Below are 16,762 nucleotides of genomic sequence, written 5' to 3'. Positions count from 1 at the left end.
CTCTCTCTCTCTCTCTCTCTCCCCGACAATCTTCAATTATGTCGCACGCATCCGACACAAAAACCTTATTGGTTCCTCTCCCTTTCTCTCCATCTCTCTCTCTCTCCATCTCTCTCTCTCTCTCTCTCTCTCTCTCTCTGTGTGTGTGCATGCATATATACACCATCTATAGGTCTCTCTCGCACACTATGTATGATACTCTAGCTAGTCCAAGCTAGATATCTTGGGTGCACTCATCATACGCACACAAATTCCTTGGCTCTTTGCCCTAACTCTCTCACGCACCACTATGTCATCTCGGAGCTCTCCCCCTCTCTCAAACTCTCCATCCCCCTAGGTCACACATACACATGCATATCTCACTCGCACTCGATAGGCCCATCTAAAACTCTATCTCTCTCCCTCATTCTCTCTCCATCTCACACGCACACACACACACACAATCTCATGCCCAGCTAGCCAAGTATGATGGTCTCTCACTCAATTGGAGGCACACACAGTCCCCCTATATGTATATGACTAGCTAATCTTAGTCTCCATCACAAACATGTGCATGGTCTATCTCGATTTCTCTAGCGGCATATTTCTATCACGCACGCACTCCCTCGATCTCCCACCCATATAGTCCCCTCACGATCTCGAGGGGATCTCTCTATCACAAACACACCCTCTATCCCTCCCCATGCGTCCATGCCATCCATGTGTCCCTCTCGACCTTTTTTCCTTGTTGGCCAGACCTCTATTGGACATGTGCTACAGGGGTGTCTCTCTCCGTTGCAAACAATCACACACTAGCTATCTTCGTGTATATCCTCGCCTCGCTTTTCCATCTCGGAGATGCATGCGTGATATGTTCGCATAAGAAAAGAAAAAACACTCTCTCTCTAATTTCTCGTTTGTTGTCACTTTCTCTTTCACACACATACTCTTTTTTGCACACTTACTCATTCTCCTTCACACGCACTTGATCTGTCTCGACTGAGGCACTCTCCTCCGTCCATAGCATATAGATTCATTGAAAAGTCAAACATCACAAAGTTTGACCATGTACGTGGAGAAAAAGAATTACATCTAGTACGACAAACACATACCATTAGATTCACCATGAGATGTAGTTTTGTATGATGTATCTTTGGTATTGTAGATATAAATAACATTTGCATAAATCTGATCAAAGTTTCCAAAGTTTGACTTCTAAAAAATTTACATGCACTGCATTATCGAGCGGATGGAATATCTCTTTCCCCCTCTCAGCTATCTGAAGCACCACTCAGCCTTATTGGGGCTCCTCAATCTCTCTCAAACTTTATTGCTCAGTTTGGTTCATGACCTGACCCTCATGCCTTGATGGCCGGTACTGCCTGGTGTGGACGTGAGATGTAAAATATTTCTGCCTGGCCAGGCTTGTGTGGTGCTGAAGCGTTTGGTGCGTGCCTGGGCCAGGCAAAGCATCAACGTCCCATCAATCAATCCATGCATCAATTATTTAATGCTAATATCCATTCATGTTGCTGTTAGCCTCGTGGCCACACGACCAGGCACGGCTAGGCGTTCGAAATTGGTCGCTTGGGCCAGGCTACTTGCAGTGTCTGGAGTTTAGCCAGGCTAATTAAAGTGCAAGGGAACCCAGCCCAGGCGGGCTTTCTTTTTCACAAGGTAGCAACCAAACAAGCGTGCATGACATCCAGCCACAACCCCAGGCCACGCAAAAGATGCTCAGGTCACAAGCCAAACTGGCCTTATATCTCCCTGGTTCACACATACACATGTCTCGCTCGCGCTATACATATAGACCCATCGAACACTCTCCGCCCTTGTTCTCTCTCCATGTGACACGCACCCCCCTAAGTACCATAATCCCTCACTCCATCATAGGCTCTGTTTGGATCCATGGGTTAGAGTTAGTTTGGGTTAGTTTGGAGTCAACTAACCCAAAAATATCCAAACAGGAGGGTTAGTTTGGGTTAGATGCATCTAACCCATCCAAAAAAACTACCCCATCCGAGAGGTGCTTATTTGGGTTAGTTCTTCTCGGGACCACTAATAAACACTTTTTTCTCTTGCTTCCCTGCAGCAGATCCCTCCCCACTTCCTCGAAGCTTCTCGTCCTCTCCCTCCCTCCCTCTCGCACCGCCCGTGAAGGTGCCTCGCTGTATCCGCGCTCCATCTAACCCTGCCATCCAAACACCTCTTTACTTAGAGTTAGTTCAGGGTTAGTTCAGGGTTAGAATCTAACTCTAACCTCTAACTGAGTTAGAGTATCCAAACAAGGCCATAGGCGCAAGCACTCCCCCCTCCTAAGTATGATTATCTCTTACTAGCCATCAGGAACACACGTATTGTCTCCTTCCATCCATACATGTATCTCGATATCTCTCGGGGCATCTTCTATCACGCACACACCTTGTCACTCGATCTCCCACCCATGTAGTCCCATCACGATCTCCAGGGGATCTCTCTATGACAAACATACACTCTCTCCTCCCCATGTCTGCATTTTCACCGTACGTATCTCTCGACCTCTCTCCCTTGTTTGTCAAACCCCTCTTGTCCACGTGCTAGGGGTCTTTCTCTCTCGGTTCCAAACAACCACACACTATCTCCTCACCTTGCCTCCGTTGTCGAAGATGCATGTGTGATATGTTTGCATAAGACACGGCACACTTTTTCTCTACTTTTATCATGTGTTGTCCATGTCTCTTTCACACACGCACACACACTTTTTTCACACACTCTCTCTCTCTCTCTCTCGTTAGGGACTCTGTCATGTCCAGAAGCATATGGATGTTTTGAAAAGTCAAACCTCAGAAAAGTTTGACCAGGTATATGTGGAGAAAAACATTTACATCTGGAATGATCATTAGATTCATCAGAACATGTACTTACTTCTTACTATCATTTATATTTGGTATTGTAGATATAAGTAATTTCTTTATAAACTTTGTCAAAGTCTCAAAAGTTTGACTTAAAAAAAATGTTGGAACTACATTATCGAACGGAGGGAGTAGCTCTTTCTCTCTGTCTCTGCTATCTCTCACGGGCCTCCCCTCTCACTCGAACTCTCTATACTGACAGATTATATGCTCACTGTGTCAGCGTATAGCTCCGTATATTGTTTAGTTGACCGGTCAACCAATCCACATGCTGCCTTGTCAGCTCGTGTTCTGTATCTTGGTGTGCTGGCCCATGTGGTAGTGGGTGAAAATAAGTAAACTAGAGGCCCATCTGACACGCGATGAAGTAAACAAAGTTGAAACCACTCGGGGTAGCACCCCGCACGCTAGTAAATTGAGGGCGCATTGAGGACAAACTTCTTGCGCGCGAAGGATGCACTCGCGCACAATTCACCACTACGCGGCGGCATGCACAGAAGGACGCACTCGCGCACACCCAACACACAACACACACCAGCACACGTGTACACCGACGTCGCCGCCGGTTGAGATGGACGACGAGGCAGCCAACAGTGGAGGCGGCTCGAGCCAAAACCGCATCCGGTGAACCTGGACTTCATCAGCAGCCTCCCCGATGACATGCTGCTCGTCATCATCGGCCTCCTCCCCACCAAATCTGCCGTGCGGACCGCCTTGCTCTCCCGGCGGTGGTGCCCCCTCTGGCGCCGCGTCCCCCTCAACCTCACCATTGACAGCTGCCTCTGCGACGGGGATTGCAAACACATGGCCGCAGTCTCCAAGATCCTTTCATCGCACCCTGGGCCAGCCAGACGCCTTGACATCCGCATGTTCAGTACCAACTGCAAGGTCCAACCCAAGTTCAACGAGTGGTTCTTATCCCCCACCCTAGATCAGCTCGAGGAGCTCAACTTTGAAGCTGGACGATGTCGCTCTCTACCGCCATCAGCGCTCCGCCCTCACGCCAACGCTGCGCCGCGCCAGCTTCAGCTACTGCTATCTTCCCTAGATTAATGCCGCGTGTCGGAGTAAATGACCACGGGTAGCCTAGCCGGCTCCCCCTGGTTCTTGAAAAAAAAATAAGGCTGATCGAACCGTCAAGCATCCAAGACGCGGGGCCGCCTTCCCCCGGCCGGCTACCCCCCTGGCTGGCTACCGGGGCGGCCTGGCCAAGAGCCCTCCCAGAGAAAGCCGGCCACCACATGGCCGACTCCATAAAGCCGTCCACCACATGGCGGACTCCAGAAAGCCGGCCACCATATGGCCGACTCCATAAAGCCGACCATCACACGGCCGACTCCAAGAAGCCGACCCCCAATAGGCGGCCCAGATCGGGTGCTCGAAGCTTGTTCTAGCATAATGACGACGAGATAGGGCGTGGCAACAGTGAGATACGCCGCCCCCGAATCCCGGGGTTCGCATGGCTACAGTGCGCCGTACAGGGTTGCCATGACCCGTCCGGCGCGGCATTGTTGCCATGCTGACCATGACATCACCCACGATAAACTGACGGTATGACCCGTAGGCGGCATGCCCCTTTGGCCAGAGGGACATCCGAAGGCGGCCGCACGCCTCCTAGTCGGCCAGGGATGAAGCCAGCTCTCCCCAGCCGGCTTGTTCCCTCCCTCGAAGAATGAGCCTCATTAAGGAGACAAGACGAGGTGAGGCTACAGTGAGCGCCCGCAAGGCGGCGGCACTGTAGCCACGCTTACCTCGACCAAGCCCTCGTCATCAATGGTGAGGCGACAGTAACCAGCCCCCGACAAGACCCCCAAGCGGTGGGGCCTACCTGTCTACCAGGAAGCCGACAGCCGGCGGGACCCACCAGTCGGCAGGCCCCAGCCGTGGCGGAGAAGCCGGCCAGCGTAGACACTGACGGTTGGGCCCAGGCCCAGCCAGATTACCATTGCACCCCCGGGGGGTTAGGCCTATATAAACCCCCCGGGGCACCCATGCAAAGGGTTGGACCTTGATAGATTTAGACACAACTTTGAGAGGAGAAGAGAGCTAGCATTGCCTCTTCTTCCTCCTCTCGCCAAACAGCTCAAGGAGCCTCTTGTAGCTACTTGTTGATCTAGTGATCATGCGAGACCCCGTAGAGCAGGACTAGGGGTGTTATATCCACGGAGAGCCCCAAACCTGGGTAAGATTCGCCGGCGTGCATGTCTTCGCCTTATCCCATTTCCAGGCACCGGCGACGTCTTATTGGCTCCCACAATGATAAGCCACCCGTTGGCATATGTCGCACCAACCACCCGACACCGCGCCCGCCCTTCTTCTCCCTCAACTCAAGCAGCTCGACCTCTTCGACATTGTCATCTCGAAGAAGGCTATGGAGCACCTGCTCTGTAGCTGTACTATGCTCGAGTACCTTCGTCTTGAGCAGATCCACGGGTTCATTAGCCTCCACATTGCCTCGATGAATCTCTGATGGATTTATGTGTCTTGCTGGCCCCGCAATAAGACATCAATTGTGAAGAGATCACTCCAGCTGTTCCACATTATGGTCATTGAGAATGCGCCTTTCCTTGAGAGATTGCTTGTATCGGATCTAGAAGGTCCAACAAAAATCAGGGTCATTGACGCGCCAAAATTGACAGCGTTGGTGTACTCGTCTGCCAAATTCTCCGAACTCTTTATTAGATCCGTAATCGTTCAGGTACAACACTCATCTTCTTCTCCGTCTTCTTGAAATTCACATTTTAAAATTTCTTCTTGATGTATTTACAACCGTCTTCCAGAAAATGATTCCCACAAGCTTGACCCAGTCCATGCGCACAGAGAGGATCTTAGCACTAAAATCTATCGGCCCCAATCTGGATCAAGTTGTTGGATTCCTTACATGCTTTCCGTGCACGGAGAAGCTACTCATCGAGGTGAAACTTCTTTCCTATAAGTAAACGGTAATCACAACGTAGCTCAATTTTTTCATAATTTTCCCAAATTAGAATGACAAGTGTAGTGTTCAAAACTGCATCTACGCACTGCACCGAAAGAAATGTTTTTAGTATTTTTTTTCACGTGATCACCTGCATTGTTTTTATGCTGTACTACTATAGTAGCCTAGGCTAGTCATAGTGGAAAGTAACTCAGACTACTCCAGTAACTCTATGGTTACCCTAAGAGCAAGTACTACCTCCGTCCTGGTTTACTCTTCCAATTTTGTAGTATCAAAATTTGACCATAGATTTAACTGACAAAATGTTAATGCATCTCACTAAGAACTATATCGTTGGATTCGTATTTGAACATAATTTCAAATGGTGTAATTTTTAATGACATGCATTGGCATTTTCTTAGGTAAATCTATGGTCAAAATTTTATACTAAATACGAGGTAGTATTCCCTCCGTCCCAAAATTCTTGTCTTACATTTGTTTAGATACGGATGTATCTAACACTAAAATGTAACTAGATACATCCGTATTTAGACAAATTTAAGACAAGAATTTTGGGATGGAGGGAGTACAAAAGTGGGCTATGTAGGCCAAAACATGTGCCAAATTCACTTGTGATGCATTTGGCATCGATGCCCCTCCATTGCTCACCCGGTGCCCCAATCTGGATCACCTACTTTGCTCCGGTGCCAAATTAACTCACGCAATGAAAAAACACTGTGTGGGAGAGAGAGGACTGAGGCAATAAAATAACACTTGTTTGGGATAGTGAGAGGCTGGTGTAGTTGGTTTGATTGATTTGTTTATACATGTGGGTCTGTGTGCACAGCGGTGCCAACTCTCTCACATCATGAGAGCGGTGCCAAAATCTTTTGATTTGACATCGATGCGTATTATGTGGCACACTTTTGCGAAATATGGCATCGGCCACATAGTGGAAGGCAACAAATGCCCAAGCTCTTCACGTGCTCCTAGTTAAATGAGAGGAAACAGAAAGAGAGAGAGAGAGAGAGAGAGAGAGAGAGAGAGAGAGAGAAAATATCACTAGCCAGACAACCCTATCGTATGAGCGAATGATATTGGCACCTCTTAATGACACGACAATCTTATGCAGCCAGCTACTCTAATATGTTCTCTTCTTTTGCAAATAAAAAAAGACCCGCAAGTGAAAAATGTGCCGCACTATAACAATCTCATCGAATGCCTTGATCTCCATCTTACAGAAATTGATTTGATCGACTACCGAGGCAGCACATCTGAGATTAAATTGGCCAGGTTCTTTGTTCTGGAGGCAAGTGTGCTCAAGGTAATGAGGTTTGGCGTTCTCTGGCGCAACAATGAATGGCGTGCTGATCACCGCAAGCGTCTAAGCCTAAATGACAAAGTCTTCGCAGAAGCTGAATTTGTTTTTGAAACATCAAGTGGCCAGAGACTCGAAAACTTATTTGCCCATTAGTGACTCACCAGGGTGGTGGATTTTAGTTTGTACGATAATGCTGCATCCACCTAAAGTAATGAAAGTTCTTACGTAAACTTCCTAGTAATTCCCTCTTCCTAGGTGCAGCATTACTCCTAACATTTGTAATATCAGTTTGAAACTTTTAATATTGCCGTGTCCTATTCCTGCGTTTTCAAAATCCTGCGAATCAAACAGGTGCTGAGTTGGTGATGATGGTGTGCCTCCCATCTTTCACCAATTGCCGTCGGATCTAGATCTGACACATACAAACCAAGCTTCTCCATTTTTGCAAAAAGATGCCCGCACTTGTTCCCTATTTACAAACAACTCCTTGTCTCTCACAATCAGCGTTATCTCCTCCCCACCACATCTAGAAGGCCGTGGAAAAATCTAGCGCGATGGCCGCTGCCCGAGCCGTCCACCCCCAATCTTGGTGTTTCGTGCAATGCACGGGCATCTACGCACGGGAAATTATGTCGAACAGGGCTAGTTGTAAGCAGGATAGCTCTACAACCATGATGATAGTGACTGCAGACGATGAGGCTGACTATGGTATGCCAAACACGGCGCCTATACTCAGGTGTCATCTCCGGCGCAGGGTCTTGTCACTTCACTGTGAGGAGCAACACATAATAATTTGACCACCGGGTAGTACAGTGCTAGTACTCCTACTACAACATTGGTATTACTACTACTAGTACTAGTAGCACCACCGTCTGGATTTAGGAGTACTACCACGTCCATCTGGATTTTAGTATTTGACTAGCAATATCTAGTAATGCATGTCACAAAAAATGTACTACTCCCTTTGTAAATAAATACATGGTGTTTTATTCCTATCGGCGAGAGAACTTAATGTTTTTTTTTGCTAACTAGAGTACTAATAGGATTACATGCAATGAACTAAACACTGCATGTCATGTTTGGTAGTCTCAAGTCATTGAAAGCATGCATGGCCCACATCTCTCATTGGTTGATATGTCACAAAATAAGAAACAAGGAGGGAGTTAATGCACCGTGCCTAAGTGTTTTGGGATTATTTGGTTTTCATAATGTGACTTACATAACATTTTTGTTTACATGCATTAACATTTTATTAGTTAAATCAAAGGTCAAAACTTGGCGCAAAATGCAAAGGGGACCAATAAACCAATAAACATCAAACTTCTCTCGTTTGGCCCCAACTAGAGGTCCGGTGAGATGACTATACTGCACCGGCTCGGAGGGGGACGCAGCTTCATTGACTTACGGCAACTGCCTTTGGGTGAATGATACGTGGGCCCAGGGGGTGGCTGGCCCACCTATCATACAGCTAAAGGCCGGTGCAGTAGAGGGCCGAGGAGTAGTACGAAATCCTATGCACCTACACACGCTAACCAAGGGCAAGAGTGATCACTCGAATCGCAAGATCAGTTGACTAGAATCTAAGCTAGATCCATGGAGGCGATGAGCACGAGCATCAATCGGCTGTGCCAGATGGTCCACGATGCCGGCCTGCGGCCCGACAACGAGGAACGTCTCCAGGTAGTATTGCTTGAGGCCGCCAGGGCGAGGGGCCGCTTGGACGACAACTTCGTCTCCTTGTTCGACGAGGTCCTTGTCGGTTTCCTCGACAAGTTCACCATCGTCAAGAAGCTCGCAGACGACTTTGACGTAAGACTCCAGCCGACGCGCCTAGGCTCTGCGAAGTCTTCCACCCTCAACGGCCACTATGGTGACAACCTCTTCGACGCACTGGTGGCCCTGCGACTGCCCACCGTCGTGCCGGAGAATGTCCACCTCGAGGTCGCGCTCGCCGCACAGCGCCTGGCGCAGCAAGACACCATCGACATAATCACCCACGTCTACGCGCAAATCGTCCACAAGGACTACTACATGCAAGAGGAGGACGATAGGACGCTGGCCTTCTTGGACCGTAGGGCAACCTTGGACGGCATTGTTCAGAAACATGTTGAGCTCGCCGCCAACGCCGCTGCTCCTCACATGTCGGTTGGTGACCCGGTGCACTAGGGCATGAGGATGTCGTTGATGGATCCGTATGTATTTTTATCTTTCCGTCAAATCCATGTAGTAGTATATGATACTACAGTAATTATCTTACCTTTCGCATCAACTTCATAATTTTCGTACGTACTCCATGCATGAACGGCGCCAGAACCAAACTTCTCATTACTCTAGGCAAAATCGTTATTTTCTATCTATCGATCATGCCATGGAGCAAAACCAAATTTTACAAGTTACGAGTTCAAAAGGAAAAGCCTGCCGTGTTCGCGTCGCACCCCCACACGGTTGGTCCGGCACGCTGCTCAAGCGGGAATGCGTGCGGTGTTGCATTTTCACTTACAAGTGGGACCGCAGTTGAGCAAACCGACTATCGGCAAACCCCCACCCCGCCCACCGCGCGATGGCTGAGAAAACAGGAGGGAGAAGAGATGGCTGTAGCATGGACTCCAAGAAAATAGGTGTCGGATGGGACTCGTGTGGGTGGTGTGTGCCGTACTGCTAGACGTGAATGCTAGTTATGGCCCATGTCACCCCACTATATCGAGCCTATATCGAGGTATGTAGAATAAATTTCCCGCAGTCCGTGCTCAGCCCTCCTCTATCTCTCTTCTCAGCCAGCCAGCGGACGCGCGAAGCCCATCGTCTGTTTGCTCACATGCGGTCCCACATGTCAGTGAAAACGCAAGCGGACCCACTGAACCTGCACATCTTTCACCTTGACATGCTGGTGATGAAAAACAAATCCAAGAAAGATCTCCGGTGGCTGCTTTTGGAGTTACTCAAGAGTAGTATGATTCTATTTACAGTTTAACCCAAGATGCACATCTCATGGCTTCAACTACCACTCTATTTTCTTTCATGACACGACCTGGATGCTGGATGTCCCACGTGTCGGCAAAAGGAGGAAGAACCCGACCAAATCTTCGGTTGTGCTCTCGGATTAGACTAGTTGTGCTAACTTAAAAAAAATTATTGTGTACTCCCTCCGTTCCAAAATACTTGACTTCCATTTGTCCAAAAATGGATGTACCTATATACTAAAACATGTCTAGATACATATATATTTTGACAAATAGAAGGCATGTATTGTGTAACGGAGGGAGTAGAATGGATGCAAGTTTTTGTATTGGGAAGAAGAGTACATCCATATATTGATAGAGCACAATTTAGTAGATGTTCTATCACTTTTAGCTAGCACAGAGGCTATAGATGAGATTAGTGCACTTGTTGATACCCCTACTTGGTATGCGTGTTGCTGCTTAGACGCAGAGAAAAACGGATCGGAGGGAGTACTAGAATAGAGGCTAGACATGAGACTAGATGCGAGGAAGCAACGTCTACTTCTTTACACTCGAAGAAGAAAGAAGCACGCAAGATCGAGCCTCCACATATCAACAATGAATGCATCGAGAAGGCACTAATCCAACTTACAGGAGTAGTAAAATGTATTCTTGTGGTTCTTGTTTTCTTTGGTCTTGCTTTTCTAGTCAAAATTATCATTGGAGTTCGTGCAAAACGGAGGTCTGTTTGGGGTCGTGCGTTGCAGTTGGCCTTACAAGTGGGACCGCAGTTAAGGAAACCGACTATCGGAAAACCCCCACCTCGCCTGTCGCGCGATGGCTGAGTTAGAGAAACGATGAGGTTGAAGAGATTGCTCTAGCACGGACTCCAAGAAATATGGTGTCAGATGGAAGTCGTGCTGGTGGCGTGTGCCGTACTCCTGGACGTGAATGCTTGTTTTGGCCCATGCCACCCTACTACTCCTACTACTTACTATATAGTACTACTAGTATCGAGGATTCGAGGTGCTGGTTACGTAGTACAATATGGCTACAGTAAAAACACCCGCACGATGCGCGAAGCATGTGAAGCTAGTACAAATAGTGTACTACTATTTTTGATTGGCCTCATCCGATAACCTGTTGCAATGCACGTACAATTATGTATTCGGAAAATATTTTTTTGCCTCGTCGCACCACTCACTCACAGAAGCGACTCGAAAGCCATTCATAAATTTAGTAAGTTTATCACAGGCATATCATTTTATTACATACAACAGGTCATCAACCCACATCGACAACGAGGATACATTATAAATACTAAAGTTTTCACCACACAACAAATAACAATAAATGAAATGAACTTCAACTCAACCATTCCTCGGCATTGGAAACGCTTGCTTTGAACCACAAGTGATTCTCTGGGATGGGCCATCCATTGTCGATCTGGAGACCAACGCAGGAGTGATCATCCAGGCTGAAGCGACCTACTATATCAGTACCAAGGTAGGGAGCCACCCAAATGTCTGAGGTATAGACACGGTTGCTTCTCATAAATGGTAGTAACGTTGTGTCAACAGCAGTTGGATCGCCTTTCACCATCATTGGATAGTTTTGTGCAAGGAAGAGCGAGTTTTCTCCAAGACTATCAATTCTGTACCAGGGAGAAGGGGTTGGCGCTAGCACACTAGTATCCATCCCGAATACCATGCAACAGGTGTTGGAATAGGTTCGGAGAGTGCAACCATGGGAGACTACACCTGCTTCCTTAGCAGTAACATCATCAGTGGGATGTATACACACGAGAAGAGGTGATCCATCGGAATTAGTTGCCAGGTGCCAAATAGTATATGGGCGCTGCTCGTCCTCATGCTCGTGATCATCACCATCGTCATCTCCCCCTTGGTTATAAAAATCTTCAAGTATAGGTGGTGGAATGTTCACAGGACCTTGGAAACACAAGAAGATGGTTAATTAGTAAAGGGAAACTTTCTAACCCCCATGCATGTGGATGAAACAATTATAATTACGATGGAAGACAAACGTACCGAAACAATGAGGATGCCATGCAAAAACAGTGCCATGAGTGGTGGCAGCAAACACAAGGCCCTCGTATTGAATTGCATCACAGTACTCATCCGTGTACATAAACTGATTTTTGAGCAATATCCATCCAGTCAGACCACCAAGGACGGCAACAAGCTTGTCGAAGATAGCAACAACTTCATAGTTGTTGTAATTCCAAGAGAGGTTGGGAACTCGAGAAATTGTTATCTTCCGTAGAAGACAATCACCATGATTGTATTTGAACGTGCGTACAATACCGGTGTGCTCAACCTCTGGGCAGTTTGCTGAGATTTTTGGAAGTGGAACCCGGTCACGAGTGTACACATTCACAAGTTCCCGCTCGCAGTTGGACCCAACGTAAACAACCCAATCTCCATTTGCGCCTTCCCAAGCCTTGCCCTCAAGTGATGGCATGTTAACATCATACGTATCATTATCAAGCGGCATCAACTTGCACAGGGCGAGGCCTCCGTCATGACGGCGCCAGTCATCAGGGTCACGACGAAGAAGATAGGGGAGATCAAACCGCTCCTTGACTCTTGGGGTTCCTTGTAATGATGTTATTAGTTGAGTTGAGAATGGGCTTGAACGAACCTGCCATGCTAGCCAAGGTGATGACGTCGCACCGATCAATGAGTTCCTCCACCACGTCATCTTTTAGATTGGGGCAAGAATAACAGGGTTATTTCCGTCCTGTTCCCTCCATGGAGATGACGATCAAACAATGGCAGAAGAAAGGGTGAAGGGCTGAAGGAAAATGGAGGAGGGAGAGGAAGAGCGTGCGACAGCAGTTCCAAATCGAGAGGGAAAGGCGAAGAGTCGGTGGACGGTTGCCAGTTTGCCACGGTTCACGAAGGGGCGCCCTAGCCTACATGTCGGTTCGGAAATACTCCTACTACTCGCCGTCGTCTCACTGATATGTTGGAACGGGACCACATGTCAACGAAACATGGTGTGTAATTTCTCGTGCAAAATGCGATCTGGCCGCGTTGGCCCGAGGTGCCGCATTAGTTATCGACCTTTATTTCTTTAATTGCGTGCCGTTCAGTTTTGAAGCACGACTAACTGGTACTGTACGCAGAGAAAATATAAACTACTCTACCACTACTCCACCTCGAGTACTAGTAGTATAAAAAAGATATAAAGGCTGGAGCTTCAGCGCTTTCTTGCCAAGGGCTGCCCACTTGCTTCTCACACTACCACCCTCTCTCCAGATCTAAAAAGACGGCCCCTCTCTCCCTCCTCACCGGTGGTCACAGATCCGCCGAGGAAGAAAAGGACGTGTAGCGTTGACGCACTCGTCGTCGGCGAGCGAGGTCACGCACTGACGAAAAGGCCGTCCTCTCAGACCTAGTGCCCGCGCGGGATGGCCTCCGTCCCCAAGCTCGCTGCCGTAGTGTGTGCAGAGGACGACGACCACGAGCGAAGCCACTCCCCGCCGACCCTCAGGTATGCTACCTCTTTTCGAACCATACCCTTGTTCTATTACCCCATCTGGCACGTCGTTGCATGTGGATCTTTTTCCACTCCACCATCTTCCCAATTTGCTATCCTCTGCTCTGCTGGCCATGCAGACGAAACCCATAATTTGCACTATTAAAGGAAACCCTTCTTCATGCAGACTAATCCATGTCTGGGTTGAATAAGGAAAGGAAGGGAGACTGTACTATCCAAGAGAGTAGGCATCGAACCCGCATCTAGGTTGAAAAGGGGAAAATCAGTAGCTAAGGAACGAGTCCCGTGTCTCTTGGTTGAAGAAGGGTAGAAAGGCATGACAACGCAATAGAGAATGACCAGGTCGATCGGTTTGTTGTCCTCACATAGGAAAAAGGTGGCTAAAGAGAACAAAAATGGGACGTAATCCACATATGTTGCTTGGATATTTGTTGCTTTGGGCAACCATACCTCCCTCACCACTCCGCGTCCGTGGAGGTACATCGTACTGGTGTGCCCACTGTCCGAATGGGCCTCCCATGCTCTTATTGCCACTTTTTTTGCTGTTAGTATAACACCAGCAGTCAAGTCAAGCAATGCTACTGCTAAAGTGATGCCACATTTAACTAATGCCGCTCTCAGTCTAATGCCACCGATAAATTTAAGCAATGCCATTTAATGTCTCTGGATTATTTCAGGGTTAGCTGTAGATTGTGGATGTATTAAAGATTTTTCAGCTAAGGCATTCTAATGCTGTTGCACAGCCAGTATACCAACGATGGAACTTGTTACTACCTTCAGATTTTTGCACTGTTAATGCTTATAGATTACATACCTCACTTTCATGAGATAAGTTATTTTTTTGTACAGTGTCACCAAAATGCCAAGGCGCTGATGTCATTTTATTTTGGTTAAACTGCACAGACAATTATGAAGACAAGAGGAAAGGTCAAGAGTGGGCACCTCCTCCTCCGGCTGTTCTCTTGATTCGTTCGATCAAGTTTTTATGTTTGATCGATTATCAAGATTGGGATAGCAATTTTTAAGGTCCCCCGAGTTTGAAATGATATTTACCTTGGAGGTACATGGTTTGCAATTTTTTTATACTGTCATTAGTTAATAATGCTAGTTACCTTCAGACTTCTGTATTTGGTTTAATGCTCATGCACAGCTAGTATACCAATGCTAAAACTTGTTACCTTTACATTTTGTATTGTTAATTCTTATAGAAACCTTCCAGTGCTAGAGTTTATTGAAATCTGTTCAGTAAAACCATTGTACTGTACCCTGTAATAAACTAACTACTCTACTGTTGCACTAGCCACTGGATTAGTGTATATTTGTAGTATTCGAATGGTGTTGCATTAGCGTATGGACATAAATAAAGTGTGGCAAGCTTTCCCAGATATGTGCTCAAGAAAACTACCACTTGTTTTTCTAAATACTAGATATTTGGGTACTTTAAATTGAACCGCGAAAACGTCTTATATTAAGGAACAAAGGGTGTAGAGTTCACTCAAATTATCCCGGTAAAGCTAGTCACGCCTTTGTTAAAATTAATGTTCATTATGTTATCGGAGGAGGTCTGTATGTTTGTCTCTAATGCCTGTCGACTACATACCCGACATCATGATGTAATGTTAAGTCATTTCCTTTTGTACAGTGTCACTAAATTGTCAAGGCGGTGATGGCATTTTATTTTAGTAGAACTGCACAAAATTTGCTTAAAAGAAGAGGAAAGGTCAGGAATGGCTCAGTTTTTCAGAAAAAACAGTGTATGCCTTCCTGACATCAGCCGTTGTTGCTTTATTTATTCCTTCAAACAGGTGGTTAGAAACAGTCTTGATACCTTTTCCCATTAAGAAATTGGAATGCTTATATTTGTGAGTGTATGCTTCAACTAGTGCCACTTTTATAGTAATCACACTTTCAATATCTATGCAAACAGGGATGCTTGATTTTAGTGGAACTGCACAAAAAGTCCAACTGGTTCAACATTAGGAGCATGTTTTTTTCCAAACCATTATATCCAATTGGTGGCACTATGAGCTATTCATTACGAAGGTACATGGTTTGCTACTATCTTGCTACTCTTTTTGTACTGTCATTTAGTAATACTACACTAGTAGAATAAGGGCCTATTGTCCCGGTTGGTAAGGGCCTTTAGTCCCGGTTGGTGAACCGGGACTAAAGGGTCGGTACTAATGCCTCCCCCCTTTAGTCCCGGTTCAATCCAGAACCGGGACTAAAGGCCGCGGCCACGTGGGGCTCCACCTTTAGTCCCGGTTGGTAACACCAACCGGGACTAATGGTAATTTTATGAATTTTTTTTTGAAATTTTTTTTGAAATTTTTTTTGAATAATTTTTTATTTTCAAATTTCTGAATTATTTTAACCCCTAATCTCTAATCAGCACCCCTCATCACTGCTCAATTTATCCTCTTCTCTAATCACCCTCATCATTCCAAATCACCTAACTTCCCGAACGGTCACCCATCCTCCCACTCCCCCAGCCTGAGCACGCTTAACTTCCGGGTTCTATTCTCCCTCGTTTCCAAGTCTGCACTTGTTGTTTTCCTGACAATAGTAAGATGTCAATCCTATTAACCCTCAGGAATTTTGCTTGAGCATGAATTGACACATTTCACTGTTTGAGTTTCAAACTATTGTTTTCAAAAACAATAATTATTTAGAAAACAATAGTTATTTTGAATAATTAGTTTGACCATGGTTTGACCATAGTTTGACCATAGTTTGACCACAGTTTGACCAGATTTGACCAAAATTCAAAATAACTGAACAAATTATTTAGTAACACTAATATTCTAGAATAATTAGTTTGACCATGTTTTGACCATAGTTTGACCATTGTTTGACCATAGTTTGACCACAGGTTGACCAGATTTGACCAAAATTCAAAATAACTGAACAAATTATTTAGTAACACTAATATTCTAGAATAATTAGTTTGACCATGGTTTGACCATTGTTAGACCACAGTTTGAAATTGTTTCGATTTTTTCCACTCTAGATATTAAAAGCCCCGTAACTTTTCGAGTAGATGATTTTTCATATAAAAAACTTTTTCATCCGAGTTAGTATGCAAAAGTTATGCCCATATTTACAAATTCCAGAGAGATTTTGCAAATAAAGTCGAAATTCACATTTGCAAATTTTCCCAACAACTAGACCACATATCACATGGGAAACT

Source organism: Triticum aestivum, chromosome 6B (assembly GCF_018294505.1).
Source record: "Triticum aestivum cultivar Chinese Spring chromosome 6B, IWGSC CS RefSeq v2.1, whole genome shotgun sequence".
Taxonomy (NCBI): Eukaryota; Viridiplantae; Streptophyta; class Magnoliopsida; order Poales; family Poaceae; genus Triticum; species Triticum aestivum.
The sequence above is the reverse complement of the archived record's forward strand: the minus strand, read 5'-3'. Positions refer to the sequence as shown.